At 39.9% G+C, this 25291-nt stretch overlaps 1 long non-coding RNA gene across 1 annotated transcript in view; it reads left to right on the plus strand.

Annotated features, from left to right (window-relative positions):
- Window positions 1–6934: 6934 nt before the first annotated feature.
- LOC131200983 (uncharacterized) overlaps window positions 6935–25291 on the plus strand; it is a 211203-nt gene continuing 192846 nt past the window's right edge. The window contains exon 1 of the long non-coding RNA XR_009155751.1: window positions 6935–6982. This is a non-coding gene — a long non-coding RNA (uncharacterized LOC131200983). The remainder of the gene's footprint in view (window positions 6983–25291) is intronic.

Here is a 25291-nt window from a genome sequence, read left to right on the forward strand (position 1 = left end):
AGCGCAGGGTGAAGTTCCTTCTCCTCCTATGGCCATGCCCACTACAGAACTAAGACGCTCAGGGCGGAGTCAGCGCAGGCTGGCGTATTTATCTGACTACGCCTGCGCCATCCAGGAGGAGAGGGGTGTTATGTCCTCGCAGTTACGACCGGAGTTTGTTACTAGGGTTCCCTGATTGGTTGTGGCGCGAGCTAACAAAGAAGCGGGAAATTGGAGAGTTTTCATTGGTTTCTTCTGCCTGACAGCCGGCTATTTAAGCGGCTGTCAGATAGTTTGCTTGCCATGTTGTTCCTTCTGTTTGGTTGCTGTTAATAAAAGTTCGTGTTGACAAGCCGACTGAGGTATACCTTTGTTCTAAGGATAGAACACCGACCTAAACCTACAGGCAGTGATGGGATTCAAATAATTCAACTGGTTCTCTGCCCTAATGACTGGCTGGGTGGGCATGGCCATGGCATGGTCAGGGAGTGTGACAGGCAGCACTTGGTCTCCTGCACCCCCTAGGAGCAAAAATGGGCCATAGGGGGGTGAGGATGCGGCGCGGCCCCCACGCCTCATTTTGGGCCTAGTAGGCCTCTCTGCGGCCTCCTGGGAGCAAAAACAGGCCACGGGGAGGGGACACTGTGCCCCCCCGCACCCCATTTTGGTCCTAGTAGGCCTCTCTGCACTTAGCTGGGAGCCAAAATGGGGTGCATGGGGACTCCTGGAAGGGGCAAGGAAGGGCCACCCAGCAATTTAACTACCAGTTCTCCTGCATCAGTCCAAATTGGCTGAATCCTATGGCCTAGGGCCAAGGGTGTGTGATTGAGCCCCTATTTAGTTATGTTGACTACGTTATTAGGTCAGCTTTTATATTTGTTTTTTATTTTGTTTTCATTATGATGGTTTTATCATGTTGTTTTAATCTCTGTTAGCGGCCGGAAGCCATATCTTGATGCCGAGAGATGCATAGCCACGTAAACTGAATGAATAAGTACATAAATAAATAAAATTCATGCTAATAGTTAATAAACATACTGCAGGGAGGGTTGCTCTGGTATTATCAGCATTACTGTGTTTGCTTCTAAGCCTTGTCTAACCTTGGTGACAATTGATTAATGGGTAATTGATTCCAAATGAAGAAAGAAACATTGCATTTTCTGTCGGCCTTCAAAGCAGTTGAAGGGATTTTAACATTTCTTAGCTCGACTTGGGTTTCTCTGAGCTGAAAGCTTCTCTCCAGCTGTTTTGGCCTAAGAAGTGATAAATACTGCAGACATGCAAGTTACATTATTGTAACATAGCTTTCTTTCAGCAACAGTTGTCAGAGTGGATATTAGGTTTTAGAAAGCCATTAAGGGCTCAGTTGGAATGAAGGTTCTGCTTCCCTCTAAGTCTCAGATAACAAAACACCGTCTTTGTAACTGTGCCACCATCAATTATTGATATTGCCATTGCTATCTTTTGTACATTTGCACTTTGTAAAAACAAAGCAAAACAAAAACCCTTCCCAGGTGTATCATTTACAGACGAAGCCTCTTTACAACAAAGGAGATCGTAGATTCATTCGGTTTTGTTCATAATCTCTGGTATTTCCAGTCTGACATTGAAACTTCTGCTAGCAAAGGATGTGCTAATGTGTTGTTGTTTTTTTCATCATGGAATAACAGAATTGTAAGGAACCTTGGAGGTCTTCTACTACAACCCCCTGCTCACAAAGGAAATCCTATATCAGGGGACTCCAACCTTGGTCCCTTTAAGACTTTGTAGACTTCAACTCCCAGAGTCCCTCAGCCAGCAAAACTGGCTGAGGAACTCTTGAGGAAGTCCACAAGTCTTAAAGGGACCAAGGTTGGAGACCCCTGTCCTATACCATTTTAGACAAGTGATTGTTCAACCTCTTCTTTAAAATCTCCAGTGAAGGAGTACCCACAACTTCTGGAGGGAAATCTTTCCACTGTTTAATTGTTCTGTCAGGAAATTTCTCCTTAGTTTTAAGTTGGTTGTCTCCTCGATTAGTTTCCATCCATTACTTCTTGTCCTACCTTTAGGGGCTTTGAAGAATAAGTTGACACCCCTCTTCTTTGTAACAGCCGCTTAGTTATGGAAACACTGCTATCATTTTACCCCGGTCCTTATTTTCATTAAACTAGAATACCCAATTCCTGCAACTATTCTTTGTATGTTTTAGCCTCTGATTTCCTAATCATCTTTATTGCTACTCTTTGCACTCTTTCTAGAGTCTGAACATCTTTTTTATATCATGGTGACCAAAACTGGATCATGGTAATAGGCTTAGGGGTGGCTTTTTGGATCCTACTGTTCAAATTCTACTTTTGTACCTATCACATGGAAATAAGGACTGCAGTCCATATAAATGGCAAGAAATTTATTACCAAATTAATTATATTTAAATACCTTTGCGGATAGTGGGAATGTGTTTACTTTGTTGATAGTGTCTAGTATCTTGGAAGTATCTTCAAGTAGACTTCAACGTAGGACTATAACTGGGACTGGAACTTCTGCCACTAGTTAGTCATGAATTGAGTCAGAACAGTTTTTTACATTTTTTTTTTGCCAAGGCTATTAAGCAAATCATGCAGTCATTAAGTGAATTGAGCTTCACCCATTGACTTGCTTGTCAGAAGATCTCTGGCGAGGATGCAAATAATGATCATAACCTAGGACGCTGCAACCGTTATAAATATATGGTCCATCCCACCAGCCAGATGTTCCCAAATATCTTGCACTTCAAAGCATCCAAATTTTGATTGGGGACATTGCAATGTTCGTAAGTAAGAAGATTGAGTCATTTTTTTCAGCACCATTGTAACTTCAAATGGTTGTTAAATGAATGGTTGCAAGTTGAGAACTACTTGTAGGTTGTAATAGTCTCTTGTATCTCGTAATATATTAGTATCTAGATTGAACCAGCAAGGGAGATGAAAACATGGTTCAAAAAGTAATTTCATTGGGCCCAACCTTTATTCTGACAAATTTAACTGTTTGCTGTTGTGTTGGGTGTTTGGAATAGAAGGATATATCGATATTACATCATCAGCTCCCTTTATACAACAATCTGTCTTTTAAAGTCAGCTTGGATGATTTCTGTCATCACCCCGCACTAACTTAAACTTCTTATCTTGTGGGATTTCAAAGGGCATATAGAGAGTCAGGACTATCCAAGAAAACATAATTTCCTTAGGTTTATTAATTTCAATCCTTAGCACTTTTCTTTAAAATTAAATTCCTGTTTGGAGCATATGTTCTCTTCTAAGAACTGGGTTAAATAAGAGGACTTTTTTATTATTATTATTATTTGAATTTATATCCCGCCCTTCTCTGAAGACTCAGGGCGGCTTACACTATGTCAAGCAACAGTCTTCATCCATTTGTATATTATATACAAAGTCAACTTATTGCCCCCAACAGTCTGGGTCCTCATTTTACCTACCTTATAAAGGATGGAAGGCTGAGTCAACTTTGGGCCTGGTGGGACTTGAACTTGCAGTAATTGCAAGCAGCTGTGTTAATAACAGACTGCATTAGTCTGTTGAGCCACTAGAGGCCCATTACTTCCTACTTTTCTTTGCAAATTCTTAGCATTTTTCTCTTTTGCTGAGCAGCTGATACACTTACTATTTCTCTTCTTTTTGTACCTCAGGTCATTTGGAATTTTAGCTTTTCAAACACCATCGGTACAATTCCAGGCTACTCGTCTACTTCTCCTTGGAGCTCACACTTCACATTACCCATACTTTTTTTTTTATTATTCATTTTCAGAATTTTAATAAATGTGTTTGAGATGTCATTGGTTTCTTCTACTGCTTTCCATTTTTCTTCACTGAAGGAATTTAAAATTCTGCTTTCAAGTGCTTTCTTTTTTAGGCACTCCTTTCCAAGTTCAGTGGTTTTCTTTCCTTCTAATTTTTTCCCATGTAATCTTCTTTATGATTGCTTTGAGTTTCTTAAACTCTAAAACGTGTATTTAGCTACACTCAGTTTTACTTTTCTTTAAAACTCAAACACTGATTAACTTAAGGAAACCTGAAATACTTTTCTTCACTTTGTGAAAGAGAAAGTTTGTTGGTAAGAAAAGCAAGAATTTCTTGAAGATCTCCTAGTAGAGGTACCACTGTACTGTTTAAAATATATAGACACTTCTATATTATTTACATGGGGTTTATACATAATTTAACAATTATTTTGTAGTTTTATAGATATTGAAGTCATAATTTTATAGCTTTGAATTAACACTTCTCATTTTTAGCATTTTTTTAAAAAACTATTTTAGTACAGGGCCCAATATCTTATATTGTGATCAACCCAGTGCTTGGAATGGCTGATGGGTTAGAGAGAAGATCTCTGCCCTGGTGTCAATTGTTTTTTTAGGATTTTTTTTCATAATTTTTAATTGTTTTGTAGTATCTTTTTATTATGCTATAATCCACCTGGAGTCACTGTTACAGTGATAGGAATGACATAATAATAATAGAAATAATAACCAGAACAACAAGTTTTCACAGTTGTCGAAAACTGAAGCATACAATTTATTGATATTGCTGTACCAGGAAATGCCAGAGGTGAAGAAAAAGAGCTGGAAAAAATCACAAAATATCACGACCTGGCCATTGAAACTACACGGCTATGGATGAAACATGTAACAGTGATACCCATTGTCATTGGAGCACTTGGTACCATGTCCAAGAATTTTACAAAATAGATGAAGAAATTGCAGCTTCCTGCAATAACACCAGCGGAACTGCAAAAAACTGCGCTATTCAGAACATCATACATTTTAAGATAGTTGGTTGATACCTAGGATGCTGGCAGCAACCCGTATCAACCATCAATGCCAGTCAATGATATTTGTGATACATTTTTAAATGTTCAGTTGACTTGAGTTTCTTGTTTAATGAATAAAAAAGATATAACAATAATAACAATATCAAGGGATTTCTTCCTTAAAATTCCCTAGCAAACTCCTATTAATATTCTCAGATTTGTTCCTTTGAAACAAACTGTCTTATAGGCTTACAACAGTCTCTGCTTGCTAAGCAGCTCCACAATTGAGAATATGGTAGGGAGGACAATCAGCAGCTAACCAGGAAAGGACATTTTCACTTCACACAGCGAGCACATCATGTAGTCCCTAAAAATATACTTCTTTTTCATGTCACACGTCTGTCTCTTCCATTTATTGAATTCCATTGTCAACTCCACTGTTCAATCTCATTGTTCCTTCACTCCCTAAGAACTTCCTATTTTTTCTCAAAAGAGTGTGAATTCCAGAGGATACAACAACACACTGTGATATCCAGTGATTAATCAGACAGTGGTTTTCACAGACAAGAAAGAATATACTGGTTCCTTGGATGAGAGAAGGGGATGAGACCAAAGTAGCAAATTATAATAGCAACTTTAGCAGCAATGAATGAATCTACAAAACAGAAGGAATTCTGAATTGTCAATCTTGTTGTTTTGCAGAAGATCCAGGCAGGTCACAATTCATTTCAAAGCAAATGTTTTTATTTACTCTGGAGTACATTTGAGAATCCAAAGGAATTTGCTCTTACATTTAAAAAAATGTGTGGCCCCAGAGCATCACATGTAGCTGTTTTCCATGGTTTCTGATTATTTTTCTTCAGAGTTGGAAGAAATTATGGGCCATAATAATTATGTACCAAGATTTTAAAAGATAAAACAGATTGGAGTATGTAGGAGGTAGCGGCTAGTACATGAGAAAGAAAAGGAGGCGAAGAATATAGTAACTGAGTGGGGAGTAGCAAAACAGAAGTTGAACTTTATTGCATGCTGTTCCAGTAATTGCAACATTTCTGAGTAGTATTTTTTTTCTCTGCCAAGTCCCATTTCAATATCATCCTTACAGTTTACATTATTTTATTCTGCAATCGGGCGCTGAATGATTTCTGATTCTCAATGTTGTTCTTTCTAGAACGGACACATTCTTTTTAGGTATTCTCTTCTCATTGGATTTTATTTGTAATAGCAGATCATTATTTTGTTATTATTTTCAGTTTTTCTATATTTGAGAATGATGTAACACTTTTTTTGCTCCAGTAGACCTGCAGCTCCTGGTTGTGTTTGCTCAGCCAACAGTCCTAACTCCAGCAGTCTATTTGTCACCAGCATCCAGGAACTCCCAACATCTAGCTTGGTCTTTGTTGCCTTGGATAAGGACCAACCCAGTATGGGTTTCTATAAATTACTTTTCACCATATTGTTTATGGGAGAGACACTTTTTTTCTGGCTCCTCTGACGAGACCTGTCCAGTATGGTTTATCTTCTAGCACAGTTGTCATCTTCCTCAGAGAATGTAAGCCTGACAACTATGTCAAGGTAGTCCCTTCAAATCTATGAAATTCACAGTATCACAGGGCTGGAAAAAGTGGTGGGTTATGTATGTTGAATACGTAAAATGAATACAATTAAAGAGAACATTAGGACAGGGACGGTAGGTAGGCACAGACCTCCCTTTTTACTCCTATCCTCTTCATCTATTCAAAATCATGTTTATACTTTTAGTTGTTATCTTATACACGCTTGACAAATAAATAAAATAAGTTAAAAAAGTGTCCGAAAATCCCCACGTAAGAATCAACGTTTTTTTCCATTTTCGGGAACCAGCTTTGCTACTTGGGGAATCTTTCTCTCGCTCCGGCTCCGCTAGCTCCGTTCCCTTTTCTGCTTTTCAGCTCGCCCTTCTCCCGACTCGCTGAGGAAAGTTCCCGCTGCCCTCTGGCCGCTCCTGTCCATTCGGTCCTTTTGTACCATAAGCACACAGCAGCCACGGGGTTTGTGTGTGTGTACGTGTGTGTGTTGGGCGGCGTGAGGGCGAGCAAGGGGAAAAAAACCGCTTCTCTCTCTCTTTCCCTCCCTCCCTCCCTCCCGCTTTACGGCTGCTGAAACCCTTTCCTCTTCTCCCCCCCCCTCCGGAGAGCCCAGTGTCGCCGTACAGCGTCCGGCCTCCTTCCTTTTTAAGGTAAACGCAGGCGACCCCGAGGGGATGGGAGAGCAGAGGGTGGGGGGGAGGTTTGAGGGAAGAGCCGAAGACCATAGTTGGTGGGCGGAAAGTTGGAAGAAGTCCAGGCGAGGCGCGCGCGCGCTCGCTCGCTCACTCACAAGAGCTGCGCAGCGGCGGCGCGCGACGTTCCGGGACCAGGTCGACGGGAGGGCGCGCGCGCGTCGCTGCTGCTCCTGCAGCAGCCGTTTTTATATGTGTAATAGTGGCATTTCCAGAGCCAGAGGGGTTTCGCACGGTTGGGCTTGGCTTGCTTGGGTCGTTTCCCTCTCCCCCTTCCCCTGGAGAGGCTAGAATGAGCCGACCGTGCCGTGAGAAGAAGGGGGGGGGGAATGGGGAGAAAGTGGAGGATCCTAGAGCTGCCTCCCTACACACACACACACTCCCCGAACCCCAATGCAGGCGGCGGAGCTCTTTTGCACAGAGGGAGGTCTGAGGATTATTTTTTTCCCCTTGAGAAGAGTTTGAAGAGAGTAAAGGGTTGCCGTTGTGCGCACCGGTCTACACACGACTTTTCGCAAACTACTGGTTTAAAAACAAAAACACACAAAAACACGCGTGTCCCTTGGAGCCTTCCGCGACCTGGCGCTGTGTGAAACCGGGCAGCGGGCTGGGAATTGTCCAGCGCGCCGTAGAAGACTAGAGAGAGAGAGAGAGAGGAAAAGCCACGTAAAAATGCTCGTGCCACGGCTTCTAGCTTAAATCGGGCAACGGGATTAACTTGAAACTCTTGGCCGAACCGAGGAGCGGTTGTGCAATGCAACTCGGGGGGGGGAAAGGAAACGGTCCGCTAAACTGATCTTGTGCTTGGGTATTGCGGAGATTGGGTTCTGATTTTCCTACGAGATCTCTCCGAGGTAGGGCTCAGTTGAGCGTAGGCTTGCAAATATCTATATTTCTCTCTATATATATATTTATAGAGCCAGGTTGCGAGGTTTAATCAGGGTAGGTCCTTGCTTAGCAACAATTCAAGAAATATTGGTCGCTGGACTCCTCCAGGATTTCTTGCAACGAATTTATATGCCGGGGTTTCTTAGTGGTCTTCCATCAAACTATTGATCAAGGCTGTTGCTGCACAGCTTTCTTGAGATCGGCCAAGGTTGGGTAGGTGCTGCCACCTACTGTAGTACAGGCCAATGAATAGGTGCTATAGAAGGGTGAAAAAAGTTACTTAAATCAGATACCCCAATTAAAACCAACTCCAAATAGCATACTGTTACCATCATAACCACTACGCTAAAATAAACAAATACTGTAAATAGGAACAACATGTCCTCTTTGTGGGGTTGTTTTGTTTAACCAATCTTTAACTGGTCTCTGTCAATTTCCAGGTTCATCTTTTATTCTTTAATTAAATACATTTTATTTAAGCACATTTTCATTAAGGTGCAAACGAAAATAAACATAATAGGGAAAAAATGGGAAAAGAAAAATACAGGGTAGAAGAAAAAAAAGAAAAGCACAGACTTCCAACTTTTTCAGCATAATAGGATAAAAAAAAATTAGAGCCTCACGTTTTTACTTTTTACATACTAGCCACTTCTGTAAAAAAACAAATCAAAGGGCAAATCCCAAAGTCAAGATTTCATTTCTCTCCCCCCCCCCCGTCTTGAGCACAAAGCTTAGAAGCAATTTCCAAGTAGAATGAAAACTACATATATTCTTTAATTAAAACAGTTGATTTTGCCATCTTTGCTAGCTCCATTACTTTTCCTATACATTCTTTCAGTGTGAGGATAGATAAATCTCCATTTTTGTGGACGAAGAATTCCTGCTGCAGCAAAGGTAAACTGCTTGTTTCATCTTTACAGGAGCGTCAGAAAAATCTTCCTGTGGAAGCTCTGGTTATAATTGTCCCAAAGGTGCTTTTTCAAGAGGCAGCTGGACTTTCTGGTTTTTGTTTGAAGATGTTTCACTTCTCATCCAATCAGAGCTGAAGAAGCTTCTTGGATGAGAAGCAAAACGTCTTGAAAGAAAAACCAGAAAGTCCAGTTGCCTCTTGAAAAAGCACCTTTGGGACAAAAATTACCTGGATGACTCTCTCCATAGACTCTGGTTATAGATTTAGTTTGGCAAGTTTGTGCCATCCGCTCTGATCATGGGCATTTTTTCATTGGCGTTCTGATTGCACAAGACTGGTTTAAGTTGGGTTCATTCAACATGCCAAACCTTAGTGCCGTGATGGCGAATCTATGGCATGCGTGTCTGATGTGGCACATGGAGGCATGCTGCCTGGCACGTGCAGCATTGCCCATTCCTCTTCCGGGTTTCTGGTGTGCATGCGTGTGCGATGATCATCTGGCCTTTTTGCATGCGGCAGTCGGAAACTAGAAGAACTGGTCTTCCATTTTCCTGTGTGAGCATGTGTGCCGGCCAGCCGATTGTGGTGTGCACATCGCACCAGAAACCCAGAAGTGTAGCTGCCTGAAACCGGAAGTACAGTAGCTGAAACCGGAAGTTCATTTTTGGACACGTGCATGCGCCCTGGGCAGCTACTCTTCCGAGTTATGGCCCAGACCTGCACGTGCAAGCTCCCTTTTCACTTGGTGCCGAAAAGGTTTGCCATCACTGCCCTAGTGGGATTAAATGTTTGGTGGGTTTGAAGTATTTTCAGAATCTGTCAATGGTGGTTTGCTAGCCATATTTGATGATTTGGTGGGTTATGTAAACCAAAACATTTGTGGTTTGTTGAATCCCCAGGGGAACCATGTTTTACTATGCCTTTTGTCAAACACAATTACTCTTTGCATAATACATTAAACTAAAGCAGCCAACAACAATTTAGCATTTGGTGTGGTACAGACCTGTGGCTAGTTTATGATTGAATGTGTCAGTATAAAGCAAGGTTTTATCTAGCATAGATGAGATTAATATCACATGAACATATTTAATTTAGGTGAAAGTAATATAAGTAGAGTTTTAGCCTGACTTTGTGACTGTACAGAAATAAACCCCACACTGGATTTAATGGTTCAGTGGCAGCTTTATTAAGCTGTAAGCCCAACTAACCTCAGCAATACCTATTTAGGAGCATATACAGCAATAAAGTTATACCCTTAAATAAATGTATTTGGGAGTAACTTGAGGTCAATTAGAATATAATGAATTAGTACCTAATTTTGAAGAAAATTAACAGATCTCCAAAGGAACGTGCTTTGGGGTTGTGTAGAGAGTAAAACTCATAGAAAGAAGAAGAGTTGGTTTACATTGCTGATCCTGTTTTCTGACTAAGATATGAAATAGGATCAGCTGGTACGCGTAGTCCTCAAATTACGACCACCATTGAGCCCAAAATTTCTGTTGCTAAGTGAGGCAGTTGTTAATTTTGTGAATTTTGTTCCACTTTATGATGTTACTCACCCCAGTTAAGTTAGTAGAATAGAATAGAATAGAATTTTTTTTTTTTATTGGCCAAGTGTGATTGGACACACAAGGAATTTGTCTTGGTGCATATGCTCTCAGTGTACATAAAAGAAAAGATATGTTCATCAAGAATCATAAGGTACAACACAATTGATGATCAATATATCAATATAAATCATAAGGATTGCCAGCAACAAGTTATAGTCATACAGTCATAAATGGAAAGAGATTGGTGATGGGAACTATGAGAAGATTAATAGTAGTGCAGATTCAGTAAATAATTTGACAGTGTTGATGGAATTATTTGTTTAGCAGAGTGATGGCCTTCGGGAAAAAACTGTTCTTGTGTCTAGTTGTTCTGGTGTGCAGGGCTCTATAGCATCATTTTGAGGTTAGGAATTGAAACAGTTTATGTCCAGGTTGTGAGGGGTCTGTAAATATTTTCACGGCCCTCTTCTTGATTCGTGCAGTATACAGGTCCTCAATGGAAGGCAGGTTGGTAGCAATTATTTTTTCTGCAGTTAACAACTAGTAACATGATTGTTAAGTGAATCTGGCTTCCCCATTGACTTTGCTTATCAGAAGATCACAAAAGATGATCACACGACCCCAGGACTCTGCAACCATTGTAAATATGAGTCATTTGCCAAGTGGTTAAATTTTGATCATGTGACCCTAGGGATACTGCAATGGTCGTGTGAAAAACGGTCATAAATCACTTTTTTCAGTGCCGTTGTAATTCAAATGGTCGCTCAATGAACTATTATAAGTTGAGGACTACTTGTACATGTGAATAACCTGTTTGCATTTACTTTATAATGTGCTTGGAATTTGCACTTTGTTGTGATTGAAATAAGTCTCATTAAATGTGGTTCAATCGCTCTGGTTGATTAAATTTCTGCCATAGAACATTTTAATGATATCTATTGGAATAGCAAAGCTTCTAGTTTCCAGTGGAAGTTTATTCTGAAAGTAAATACTGATCTGAATTCAGTTAAAGCTCCTCCTTAATAAGAACACTTAAGTCTGTAAGATCCTGCTCTTAAATTTTTGCAGCAATCAGAACATGATTTACTACCAAGTTTTATTTGCCACTGATACCAACTTGCTATGTGGCTTGCTTGGTTCTGTTTCATGCTCTATTAAATTCTGAGAAAACTGGGAAATAATTGGTCTGACGTATTAATCTGCATAATGCAAATAAATGAGATTCATCCTGCACAAAGGCATATTATTTTTAATATGGTATTTCTTTTTTTTTTTAATATGCTGGATTTTAATGCTGTCCTGCATTCATTAAAATGGTACCAGACAACCTACAAATAGACTTCATGGTAATATGATTGGTGGGTTTGTCATAATAATTTTAACTTTATTGCTTAACACCATTGCCTTCAGTTAGTGATCCAGAAGAGTATTTATTTTTTTTGTTTACATTTATACCCCGCCCTTCTCCGAAGACTCAGGGCGGCTTACAATGTATAAGGCAATTTAATTATTTGTTTTCAATATGTTTGGGTTATGGTTTTTAAATCTATGTGCAATTAATGATTAATTGATAATGTAGCCTTTTACATTAAATATTTTGCAGATATAGACAAATTGAACTGTATTCTATGTATTTTCATCTAAATAGATTAATAACCTATCCTAGATAACATAGTATAACAGAGTTGAAAGGGACCGTGGAGGTCTTCTAGTCCAACCCCCTGGTCTAGTAGGAGACCCTATACCATTTCAGATAACTGGCTGTGGAGTCTCTTAAAGTCTCCAATGATGGAGCATTCACAACTTCTGAAGGCACGGTTAACTGGATGCAGTATTCCAAGTGTGTTCTTATTAAGGCTTTATAAAGCAGTGTTAATACTTCATGTGATCTTCATTCTATCCCTCTGTTAATGCAGCCTAGGATTGCATCGGCTGTTTTGGCTATTGCCGTATACTGTTGGCTCATATTTAAGTGATTGTCCACTAGGACTCCAAGAACCTTTTCACAGTTACTGCTATGGAATCAGGTTCCACCTTTTCTGTATCTGTACTTCTGGTTCTTCTTGACTAAGTGTAAAACCTTACTTTTCTGTGCAGTGAATTTTATTTTGTTAATACATATTATGGTGTAGAAAATATTATAGACTAAGTCTGTGATGGGAAACCTATGGCACGTGTGCCACAGGTGGCACATGGAGCCATTTCTGTGAGCATGCCCTAGATCAGCTCAACCGCGCATGCACGCGCGCCTCCCACCGGCCAGCTGATTTTTGAGTCTCTGCTGTACACGCGGGAGATGTGCATGCATGCCCATGCCTCCCCTCTCAGGAGTCTCCAGGCTAGTGCCTTCCTGATCTATTGTATCACAAGTTCTTATACTCCCAGACAATATAGCAGTTACAGTCCAACACATCTGGAGGGTACCTGATTACAGAAACATAAGATGCATCTTCAACATTTTTTAGTCCATCATTTTGCCCAAGATAGCATCTTCGTATGGACCATACAAGCAGTTGTCCAATCTTTACTTGAAAACCTCCAAATGATGATTTTAACAGGTAGACACTCCCACAGTTCAACAGCGTCAATGGGGAATGTTTTATCAGTTGCATTGTATTTTTTTTTTACTTCCTTTTTGCATTTGTACATACTATAGATGGAGCCTGATGATTGAGTTAACTCGTTTTGGGTTCACAAGAAAAAACCTATGGCATGTGTGCCACAGGTGGCACATGGAGCCATTTCTGTGAGCATGCCCTAGATCAGCTCAACCGCGCATGCACGCGCGCCTCCCGCCGGCCAGCTGATTTTTGAGTCTCTGCCGTACACGCGGGAGATGTGCATGCATGCCCATGCCTCCCCTCTCAGGAGTCTCCACGCGGCCCATTTTGGATACCAGGTAAATACAGGGCTCTCACAGAGGCTCTGGGAGGGTGAAAAACGGGCCTACTGGAAGTCTAGAAACAGGCCATTTTCGGCCTCCAGAAGCTTCAGGGAGGCCTGCTAGGCCAAAAACGGGGTATAGGGATGTCGCGTGTGCATGTGTGGGGGGGATGGGGAGCGTGGGGGGGTGTTGCACAAGCCAGTGCAGGACGGCGGGAAAGCATGGGGGGGTGTCGCACGCTCATGCGCAGGGGGGCAGGGCATGCAGGGGGGCATTGCATTATGGGTGTGGGGAGGCACATATGCTTTTGACACCTGAGAGGAAAAAAGATTTGCCATCACTGAACTAGGTTAAGTCTCCAGGCTAGTGTCTTCCTGATCTATTGTACCACAATTTCCCATACTCCCAGACAGTATAGCAGTTACACTCCAACACATCTGGAGGGTACCTGATTACAGAAACATAAGATGCATCTTCAACATTTTTTAGTCCATCATTTTGCCCAAGATAGCATCTTCGTATGGACCATACAAGCAGTTGTCCAATCTTTACTTGAAAACCTCCAAATGATGATTTTAACAGATAAACACTCCCACAGTTCAACAGCACCAATGGGGAACATTTTATCAGTTGCATTGTATTTTTTTTTACTTCCTTTTTGCATTTGTACATACTATAGATGGAGCCTGATGATTGAGTTAACTTGTTTTGGGTTCACAAGAAAAAAACCCTATGGAGCACAAACTAATCCAAGCAATGGGATTGATGACACGTTTTACTGTAAAAAGAAACAAACTGTAACCTTTTGCCCCACCAAATTTGATATCAATTTAACAAGGGCTGTGCAGCACTTGATACTGAAAGGCAAAAAGGCATTTTGAAGTGTGTGAGGATGCCCAAGTAGTCCCTCTATGCAACTTTTAAATGTTATCAGAATTGAACGGCAAAGGTTCTTGAAGCATACAAGAACATTTCTGTTGCATCTGTTTGCAACTTCTTAGACCAGAGACACAATTAGTATATCTACTGAAATAAAGGTCTAGGAAATGCAAATGCAAAAGTTTAGGATATATTATTTTTTTTTGGGGGGGGAGACTATTATTTTATAGGACTGAATGTGCTGAAGTTTATTTATTTATTTTATTTATTTTGTCACAACAATATATGTAGGTATCATACAAAAGATTATATAATATATAAACACATATATGAGTAAATATAAGGAGGTATAAGCATATATGTATATAGGAAGAAGAAAAGAAAAACAATAGGACAGGAACGGTAGGCATGTTTATGCGCTTATGCATGCCCCTTATGGTCCTCTTAGGAATGGGGTGAGGTCAATAGTAGAGAGTTTTTGGTTAAAGCTTTTAGGATTATGGGAAGAGACCACAGAGTCAGGTAAAGTATTCCAAGCACTGATGATTCTGTTACAGAAGTCATATTTTCTGCAATCTAAATTAAAGCGGTTGACATTAAGTTTAAATCTATTGGTTGCTCTAGTATTATTGCAATTAAAGCTGAAGTAGTCTTTAACAGGAAGGACATTACAATAGATGATTCTGTGAGTTAAACTCAGGTCTTGTCGAAGGAAACAAATGCTCGTTTCAAATCTTCTCAGTGTTCACCTCCTTTTCCCATTTAAAATTTCCACAGCTGAACCTGTGGAACAGTGCTTGGATGAACAAGACTGAATTCTCCTTTTGGTGAGGAAGGAAATTAGACTCTGCATTGTTCAGCTCCTTTTACATATAATAGGTATGAATTTCAGGTCTCCGGAGTAGAAAAATAATTCTGATTCTTTTCAGCTAAAGTTGCGGAGAATAAACAAACAATGGCTAGAATCACCAGTCATTTTCCTTCCATTTTGTGCATATCCAAAACCCCAATCAATCACACCTTCATTGTTCGCATGGACACTGATTGCAGTTTTGTGCACCTGGATAATCTTTTGACCACAACCAAGGCATTTTATAGTAATAAATTCATACTTTTCATCGTGATTGTCATCAAAAGCATTCAAAAATCAATGTGGAATTTTTTACCCTTGCTTCTGTTATTAAGAATCTACTCCTAGATTCCGATATTATCATTGCAACAGTATGTTTATGAGAAAAAAACATAGTTACAATATTTAGGCATGTTTTTTCCTCATAATTTTTAGTTTTATAGAGATAATGTATCAATATAATGCCTGCTCATATTAAGGCTTTCAGAAAGTGTGCTCTTTATTCAGTAGGCTTTTGATACTGCCTTCTTCTATAATGTGCTAGTATATCCCCAGTGCACTGATGATGTTACCTGCTTTGGGCAATTAAATGTCTGCAAGAAAACAATCAAGCTCATCTCAACCCTGAACTACAAATATTCTCCTTTTATCCATTTTTGTTCCCCCTCCCCCAGAAAATTGCAGAATAGTGGTAGGAAAATGGTCTTCCTACACTCTATGGTCTTCCTACATACCACCTATTCATCATTCTTTCCTGGGTTCATTACACACAGGTTCATTATTTCTCATAATGGCTGTGTCGACTCTGAAGCAAACCTGACTGAAGCCATCTTGTGCTGCCTCAGTTGCCATGAAACCTGAGAAAGAAGGAGAGGGGGGAAGTAGATATCCCAGCTTACAGACAAAATAAAAAGTTTTCCTGTGGGAACCAAAGTCATTGTAACAGGTAGCTGGTGAAGGAGGAGAGGAGGAGAGCCAGTGATGGATAGGATAGGATAGGATAGGATAAATAACAGAGTTGGAAGGGACCTTAGAGGTCTTCTAGTCTAGCCCCCTACTTAGGCAGGAAACCCTGCACCACTTCAGACAAATGGTTATCCAACATCTTCTTAAAAACTTCCAGTGTTGGAGAATTCACAAGTTGCTCCACTGATTAATTGTTCTAACTGTCAGGAAATTTCTCCTTAGTTCTAAGCTGCTTCTCTCCTTGATTAGTTTCTACCCATTGCTTCTTGTTCTACCCTCAGGTGCTTTGGAGAATAGCTTTACTCCCTCTTCTTTGTGGTAGCCCTCGAGATATTGGAACACTGCTATCATGTCACCCTTAGTCCTTCTTTTCATCAAACTAGATATACCCAGTTCCTGCAACTGTTCTTCATATGTTTTAGCCTCCAGTCCCCTAATCATCTTTGTTGCTCTTCTCTGCACTCCAGTCCCCTAATCATCTTTGTTGCTCTTCTCTGCATTCTTTCTAGAGTCTCAACATCTTTTTTACATCATAAAATAATGGATAATGGGACTGATGACACTGGGGAAGAGGGGAAGTTTATTCTTTTAATTAGATGAAACCGTGGAAACTTTTGGAGTTGGTTTTCACTGGCTGTGCTGATATGATGTATCCAATAAACATGTTCTTTGAGGAATCTTACCTGCCTCGGAGTTCTGATTTCAGTGGGTGAATTACTCGGAATGCTGACAGACTGAGTTTATGCAACATGCTAGGCTAGACTAAAATAGGATTATGCTGTCAGCATGTTGTGGAGCAAGTCATTGTCTGAGAATATTTTATCAAACAAGCAGCCCTATTCAGTCACAATACAAGTAATCCTCAACAGACAATCCTAACTGAGCTCTAGCTGTATGTTGCAAAGATTGTAAAGTAGGTGATCACATGACCAACCTGATTTTATGATATATTTATTTATTTGCAGTGGTTATTAAGTGAATGTGGCGGTTATAAAGTGAACACCATGGTGGTTAGGGCAATGGTGCAGTTGTTAAGCAAACCCATTGTTAGCTATTGGCCAAGTTTTGCTAGAAGTAAACCCTGGTAAACAGTGACTGTGACACACTGCAAATGACCATAAATGGAGGTCAGTTGCCAAGCACACTTAAGTCCTGTTAATAATAATAATAATAATAATAATAATAATAATAATAATAATAATAATAATAATAATAATAATAATTTAATTTTTATACCGTCCTTCTCCTGAAGGACTCAGGGCGGTGAACAGGCAAATAAAATAATACAATATATTACAATAAAACACATTTTAAAAAACTTATTCAAAATAGCCTAAATTTCAAATACCATACAATGTGTGATCGCAGCTGTTTATATATATAAAAAAACTTACTTGACATGCTGTCAGAACTTCAAAACTGGATTGTAACAACTTTTTTTTTTTTTGGGTGTGAGGCTGTTATAACATTGAATGATCATAAATTGAGGACTACCTGTATATTTTATTTGAATGGGCAGGATATATTTTGTGAGCAGTACCATTGTGTTTTCTTAACCTGGATTTAATATACTGTCTGAATCTGCCCAATGTTCTTCATGGGCTTTTGTATTCCCCTCTAGATGTCAATCATCCTGTGTATAATACTGAAAAACAATCTAGAGACAAGCATGTTTATGTGAATCCACCCTTGGCCACATTTCAATTCATTGCTTTCAAGAACTCTTCGATTTTCATACATGTTAGGTTTATCCTGTTGCTTCATGCTATGCCTAAACGAAAAGAATGAAAAAGTAAGCTTAACTTTATTTCTTTCTTTATTCATTCATTCATTCATTTATTTAGTTATTTTTTTGGCAAAGTAATGATTTTTTGCTTACAAATGTCAAACTCTTTGTGCTATTCTTGCTATTCATTGCTTTCCTCGATATGTCAGACAGTATTCCTGTTATTTATACAACTTGAGTCTGTTACACCCAAAATCCTTTTATCTTCTGTAGATAGCTGTTACATATTCTATTTTGTTGCAGTTTGGAGGATTCTAAATTGATGGAAGAAGGTACATGTGAAAATGTAGGTTCCTCCAATTATATGAAGAGAAACATTTTCTATCGCAGTGAAGAACACTATTGGATATGGCCTCAATTTCTATAGTTAGGAGTGTAGGCATCTTTTTCCCAATTAGGGTAATGCCAAAGTGACAAAATGTAGGTCATGACATCATTGCCTTAGTCCGAGCCAACTACACAAACATGCCCACAGATAAGGCTTAAAACAGGTACAGGCAATGGCAGGCAGAGTGTTTGTGCAACTAATGCATGCTTCAGTAAAGTCCCAATCACGCATGCGCTGGCCTGCAAACAAGCTCCGAATAGCGAGATTCCAAAGCAACAGATGTAGCTAGGTCATGTAATGTCAGCCCCGCTGGGTAGACCAGACCAAGAATCAATTTCACAGAAAAACTAAGATTGCTTTGGTTATATACTATCGAGTTGTTTTTGACTCATAGCAACCTGTAAAATGCAAGCTAACAGATCCACACATGTAACCTTCAAACTAATTGCTTTATTATATTCTGCTTATAATACATGGGTGTACGCAGATACTTGTCTTCCTTTGGGAAAAGCTAGTTAAAGCTTCATGGAGCTTGGTGGGAGCAGGGACACACATTCCTGGCTCTCTTGCAGCTATGTAATGATTCAAGGCTAATTCCCTGCTTGAGACCTCTTCCCTACCTGGCTGGGTTTCCCCCAAAAACCACCATATAGATTTTCTCTATGATGCTTAATCCCTAATCTGATCTTTCAGATTTTCCAACGGTGCACTAATCTCCACTGCCCCTAAGTCTATTCACCTTACAGCTGGTTGTTCTCTTTTCTTTGCTTCTCTTTTTCCTGCATTAGGGCCTTTTATTGAAAATGGTTGTTGTAGCCAAATCTTGCCAGTCAGAATATTCTTCTTATTCCCAGGTGAGTTAGGGAGGTTTCTGTGTGAGTTGCTTATGCATACAGAGGTACCAGTTGGTATTCAGCTGCTTTGAAACTCATCAAATTTGGCACTCAACTCATTTTGAGTTATCCTGGTACTCATCGTTTAATGTTATCCTGGTACTCATCATTTATTTGGTACTCACTTGTAACTCACTACATTATTCCTTATGGGAATTTTTTTTTTGGTACTCATTGTTTTTGGTACTCATTGTGCCTCCAATTAACAATGAATACCAAGGTACTACTGTGCTTTCTAATTGGGCTAATGTCAGGGCTCCAAGTAACACCCCCAACATAATCAACATAATCAAACTCTGAGGCTTGAATTTCCTCAAAGCTAAACTTTATTAGAGATAAAGATATTTCACAGATATTGGCACATCTGTGAAAATACGAGTCTGAGAGCTTCTGGGTTTTCTCACACCCAAAATAAAGTTCAAGTCCTCGCCCTTCTCCCGCATGTCCACCACACTTCCAATCAGTCACCCTCTGAAACAGAAGACACCTCCTCATCCTTCTTGGGGCAGCTGCAGAGCACAATGGCCTTGACCCTCAAAATGATGCTATAGAGCACTGCACACCAGAACAACTAGACACAAGAACAGTTTTTTCCCAAATGCCATCACTCTGCTAAACAAATAATTCCCTCAACACTGTCAAACTATTTACTAAACCTGCACTACTATTAATCTTCTGATCGTTTCCATCACCCATCTTCTTCCACTTATGATTGTAACTTTGTTGCAATAGAGTTCCTTTGTTTTACCTGACCAAGCATGGCATGTTCAAGAGCTTCAGGCAGGACCTGAAGACCATAAGTGCAGCTACATTTCATAATTGCTGATGAAGTCAGTCTTGAGTGCTAGATTGCTTATTGCCTTTTGAGGCTGACTTCCAGTACATCCAGAGCAGTGGTGAAATCCAATTTTTTTTACTACCGGTTCTGTGAACACCTGGTGGGTGTGGTGTGGCTTAATGGGTGTGGCTTGGTGGGTGTGACAGGGGAAGAATACTGCAAAATCTCCATTCCCACTCCACTCCAGGGGAAGGATACTGAAAAATCCCCATTCCCTCCCCACTCTGGGGCCAGCCAAAGATGGTATTTGCTAGTTCTCCAAACTGCTCAAAATTTCCATCATTGGTTCTCCAGAACCTGTCAGAACCTGCTGGATTTCACTCTTGATCCAGAGCAAACTCCTTGATGTCAATCTTCTGAGTCTGAGCTGGTCATGGCAATCATAGTGCTAACTCTGCCCTTTTGAATTTGTGATTTTGCCCACAGCAAGTTGTTGTACATAGTACATAAGGGGAAGACTTTGTATTGCAATGTATTTGTTGTGAGTGGATTGTTTTCACTCTTCCTATGGAGCCCTCTTGATGCTTTCATATAATACCTAAGTCCATAGCTCAGACTTCCTATCTTCTTACTTATTTGGTGCATTGTCAAAGTAGTATTTTCCATCTTCTCCGCGCATAAGCCTTGCAGATGCAGCAGTGACCATAGTGACAATGAATAAGGGGCTCCCATTGGCTGCTTGCAGATGTTGTGCACATGCATAACTGTCTTACTCATATGACAAAGTGACAGTAACTGAAGCACAGAGTCCATCTACCAGCACCTGTCAGTAGCCCTCTCACCACAGTTCAACAGACAGTTCAATCCATGGAGAATTGTTGCCATTTGGAGCATCCATTATTGGATGGATGGATGGATGGATGGACGGATGGGAAGATGCATTATTTTAGTAGTAAATTGTTTTCCTGATTTCTTTAGAGGTTTATATTCTTCAGTCCTATAAATCCAGGAACCAGATTTGCTAAGAATTCAGACACTGAATTGAGCTAAGGGCTCTCAGAATGTTAGCAAACAAGTTATTGGAAATGCATTTCTGTTTTGAGCTATATCCATTTGTAAATACCTTTAGCACATTCCTAGAAGAACCTTTCACTTGGTGGAAAGTATGAACAGAATTGGGAAGACTCTGAATAAGACTCACTAAACCACTTCTTGACATTTAAAGTTTGACAACCAGAACAGAAATCAAGTTGAAAGGTGAAGTCAGATAAGCTGTTAGGTGTCTTGTATGAATTCTTCACTTTTTCTCTGGAGAGGATTTTTAGCAGCCATAGTAAAGCAGAAGTAGAAGGTCATTGAGATAAATGAAATATGCCTGGGTCATTCCAGATTGCTAAGCGATGCTGACATTTTTGCGTACTGAGCTCTTAAGATCACAAAGCAGTGATTGGAGAAGGCTGATTGCACAGAAATAGTATGCAGGAATTGGTCAAAAGAGCAAAGAGAATAGCTTCAGGTGTGTGTGACAAGGGCTAACTGTAGCTCCCTTTCAAAGTAATGTTAAAAGAAGGTATGCTAAAAAAAGAGAAAAGCAATGGCTGTCCTTGTGTTAGGAAAATATATTCAGTATCCAGATTTGTAGTAGTTTCCTGGATGAAGATGAAGATAATCTTAATGCCATTGCTTTCATTCACTGCCAAATCTTTACCTTACAAATTGGAAAAACCTGTCCTATTTAAAATAGAATAGAATAGAATAGAATAGAATAGAATAGAATAGAATAGAATAGAATTTATTGGCCAAGTGTGATTAGACACACAAGAAATTTGTCTTGGTGCATATGCTCTCAGTGTACATAAAAGAAAAGATACCTTCATCAAGGTACAACACTTACAACAATGATAGTCATAGGGTACAAATTTAACACTTAATGATATAACACTTAATGATAGTCATAGGCTACAATTAAGCAATCAGGAAACAATATCAGTATAAATTGTAAGGATACAAGCAACAAAGTTACAGTCATAAGTGGAAGGAGATGGGTGATGGGGAACGATGAGAAGATTAATAGTAGTGCAGATTTAGTAAATAGTTTGACAGTGTTGAGGGAATTATTTGTTTAGCAGAGTGATGGCATTTGGGAAAAAAACTCTTCTTGTGTCTAGTTGCTCTGGTGTGCAGTGCATTTTATTTGTCATTCTAAAAATCAACACAGAATTAAAAACATGATTTTTCATACCTTTTTATCAATGTTTGTATTTTTGAAGACGTTTTTTCCTAACTTGCACTGTTGGTGAGAGTTTGTGCTTGCAGTGCCATACTATATTCATTTGGGGTATTTTTTTTGTACACATTATGAGGTGTGAGACATGTCGCAACTTTCTGAAAAGAATGGATTTCAGGACCTGTGTTTTTAATTTTGCAATATCCTTCCACTGGAGTGGGGAGGGAATGGAGATTTCATAGTATCCTTCCCCTGCCACATCCACCAAATTTCACCACTGCTATAAAGCACTGTGAAGCGTATGTAAGTATAAGTGCTACTGCCATTATTGAAAACTTAACCTATGTAAAGAAGTGTTTCTGTACATAGTTCTGTACTATTATTTGGCCTTACAAGTTTACATAACTCTGAACGGAATTGAATTTGGGTCCAACTCTTCATGATATGGGTTTTCCAGGCCTTTGTTATCATGGTCTCCTAAACTTCTGACCATAATGGCTTATTTGAGCTAACAAAGAATAGGTCAGTTTTTGACTGTTTTTATTCAAGAAATGGTGAACACATCTTTGCAATATGGAATGGAATGACATCTAAACTTGGGTTCTCCTTATAGAGTGATATGCAGCTAAGCACTATATTGCATCATATCCCAAACATTCTCTTTAAACAATTTAATTGCTACCAGGGATATTTACAAAATGGCTTACAAATTTAACAATTGCAAAGAGATCCTTTTGAGGGGTTTCTAAGTAACTCTCTTACTTAAATTGTCCAACTGGTAGGAGATTGAAATTGAATAGCCAACTCCTTAAAAGATTTACCGTATTTTTTGGAATATAAGATGCACCTTCCCCCCCCCTAAAAGGGGGTGAAAATTTGGGTGTGTCTTATACACCGCATGTAGCCCCTCCTACCCATTAGCCCTCACCCTTTGGCCTCTACCTCCCAGTAATTTACCTCCCAGCAGCAAGAAGAAACAGCCCATTTCAGCTTCAGCACAACCTAATTAGGACAAGTTGATTTTCCCCAACTCTCAGCTGTTTCAGGCTGCAGGGATTGCCATTGCCTATTGCTGCCTGGGCCTCTGCTGCTTGCTGCAAGGAGGTAAATTGCTGGGAGCAGATTTTTTTTTCTTGTGCTAATCAGGCTATGCTGAAAACAAAAATGAAAGTAAAGCAGGCTGTTTGCTGTTTGCTGCATCAAGGCCAAATTGCTGGGAGGCAGAGGCACATTTCTTTTTCTTGTTTTTGTCACCCCAAAAAATAGGTGCGTCTTACAGTCCTGTGCGTCTTATACTCCGAAAAATATGGTAACTTGCTCAATGACCTAGTTGGGCACACTTAAAACCCTTTCTAAAGATTACCTTTATTTTGGAGTAGTTAATCTCAAAGAATTCTCTAGTATAACCCAGAAATAAAGCTTTAAGACATCTTTGGAGACCTATTTTTTTTTATTATTATTATTAATTTGATTTCTATACTGCCCTTCTCCCAAAGGACTCAGGGCGGTTTACAGCCAGATAAAACACCATTATACATATAACATAAAAGTTTAAAAAACCTGTTAAAAAACTAATTCAATTTGGCCAGGTTAAGACTTAAAAACAATAATAAAACTATAATAAAACCCCTATTAAAATTACTATTACTTCAAGCCGGCCCTGCACGGTAAAACAAAAACGTCTTCAACTCGCGACGAAAGGTCCGGAGGTCAGGGAGTTGTCATAACCCTGGAGGCAGCTCATTCCAGAGGGCAGGTGCTCCCACAGAAAAGGCCCTCCCCCTGGGGGTCGCCAGTCGACATTGTTTGACTGACGGCACCCTGAGGAGGCCCTCCCTATGGGAGCGCACAGGTCGATGGGAGGCTATTGGTGGCAGCAGGTGGTCCCGTAAATATAACAGGTCTCCAGACAAAATGGCCCCATCATCAAAGGAAGGACAAATAGAAATAAGGAAATGGATAATGGATGGAGAATAGGATTTTGAGTTGGCATCAACATGGCCATTAATATAAAGGTTAAACAACAGTAGGACAAAGATGCAGCCTAATTTGCATGCTTTGCAAGTTGTGATAGATTCAGTTAGGTTGCGTAGGCACTTACCAACTTGGTTTGAATGGTAATATCAAAATTAGTTTAAAGAGACATCACTTGATTGAAGTGGTAGTTAATTTTCTCCCGTCTTTCACATGGTGTTGAATCAAATACTGTCCTTAAGTCTATAAAGTCAATATAAGTGGCACCTTTAAGCAAATTGTAATATTTCTCAGTGAGATGGTGTTCTTTAATGCATTGGTCCATAGTAAAGCAACCAGACCTAAAGTAACTAAGAAGTTCTCAAAGGACATCCGAGTCAAGTGCTCGTAATTAAACGTGGCATATAATTTTCTGGTAATGGGTAAAAGCCAGTCATTAGGGATACCCAAGGAATTATTTATAGTGGTGAAAAGAAGCACAGCACCCCACCATGCCTATTTGTCTAATAAAAGATTCAGTGTTGAAGCACAGAAGGTCAGCCTGAGGGCATTCAGAGAGAAGTTCATCAAGAAACTGAATCCAGACAATCCCATTAACTTTTATCCTGTCATAAATACACCTTTTAGAGGACAAAATATGTGGCCCGAGTAATTTTGGTGCAGATGTTTTTTGCAGAGCCCCTGATGACCTCAATGTTTGAAATTTTGGATTTAGGCTTTATTTTAGGACAAAATTAGCCATCATCAACCTGACAGATGGCACTCTGGTGGAGATGGTTTGGCCATCCTTGGTATCCTAGTGGCTTTATATATTATACCAGGGGTCCCCAACCCCTGAGCTGTGGACTGGCACCAGTCAGTGGCCCTCAGGAACCAGGCTGCACAACCGAGCAAAGCCACATCTGCGCACATGCAGGATACAGGAAGCACATGTAATCACATACCCCGATCCTTGGGAAAACCATCATCTGTGGAACTGGTGGCCAAAAAGTTCTGGGCTGCTGTAATACACTATACAATATAGCAATATCTTAATAATAATAACAACAAGAGTTGGAAGGGACCTTGGAGGCCTTCTAGTCCAACCCCCTGCCCAGGCAGGAAACCCTACACCATCTCAGTCAGATGGTTATCCAACATTTTCTTAAAAATTTCCAGTGTTGGAGCATTCACAACTTCTGCAGGCAAGTCGTTCCACTTATTAATTGTTCTAACTGTCAGGAAATTTCTCCTTAGTTCTAAGTTGCTTCTTTCCTTGATCAGTTTCCACCCATTGCTTCTTGTTCTACCCTCAGGTGCTTTGGAGAACAGCCCGACTCCCACTTCTCTGTGGCAGCCCCTGAGATATTGGAAC

Source organism: Ahaetulla prasina, chromosome 6, assembly GCF_028640845.1.
Source record: "Ahaetulla prasina isolate Xishuangbanna chromosome 6, ASM2864084v1, whole genome shotgun sequence".
Classification (NCBI taxonomy): domain Eukaryota; kingdom Metazoa; phylum Chordata; class Lepidosauria; order Squamata; family Colubridae; genus Ahaetulla; species Ahaetulla prasina.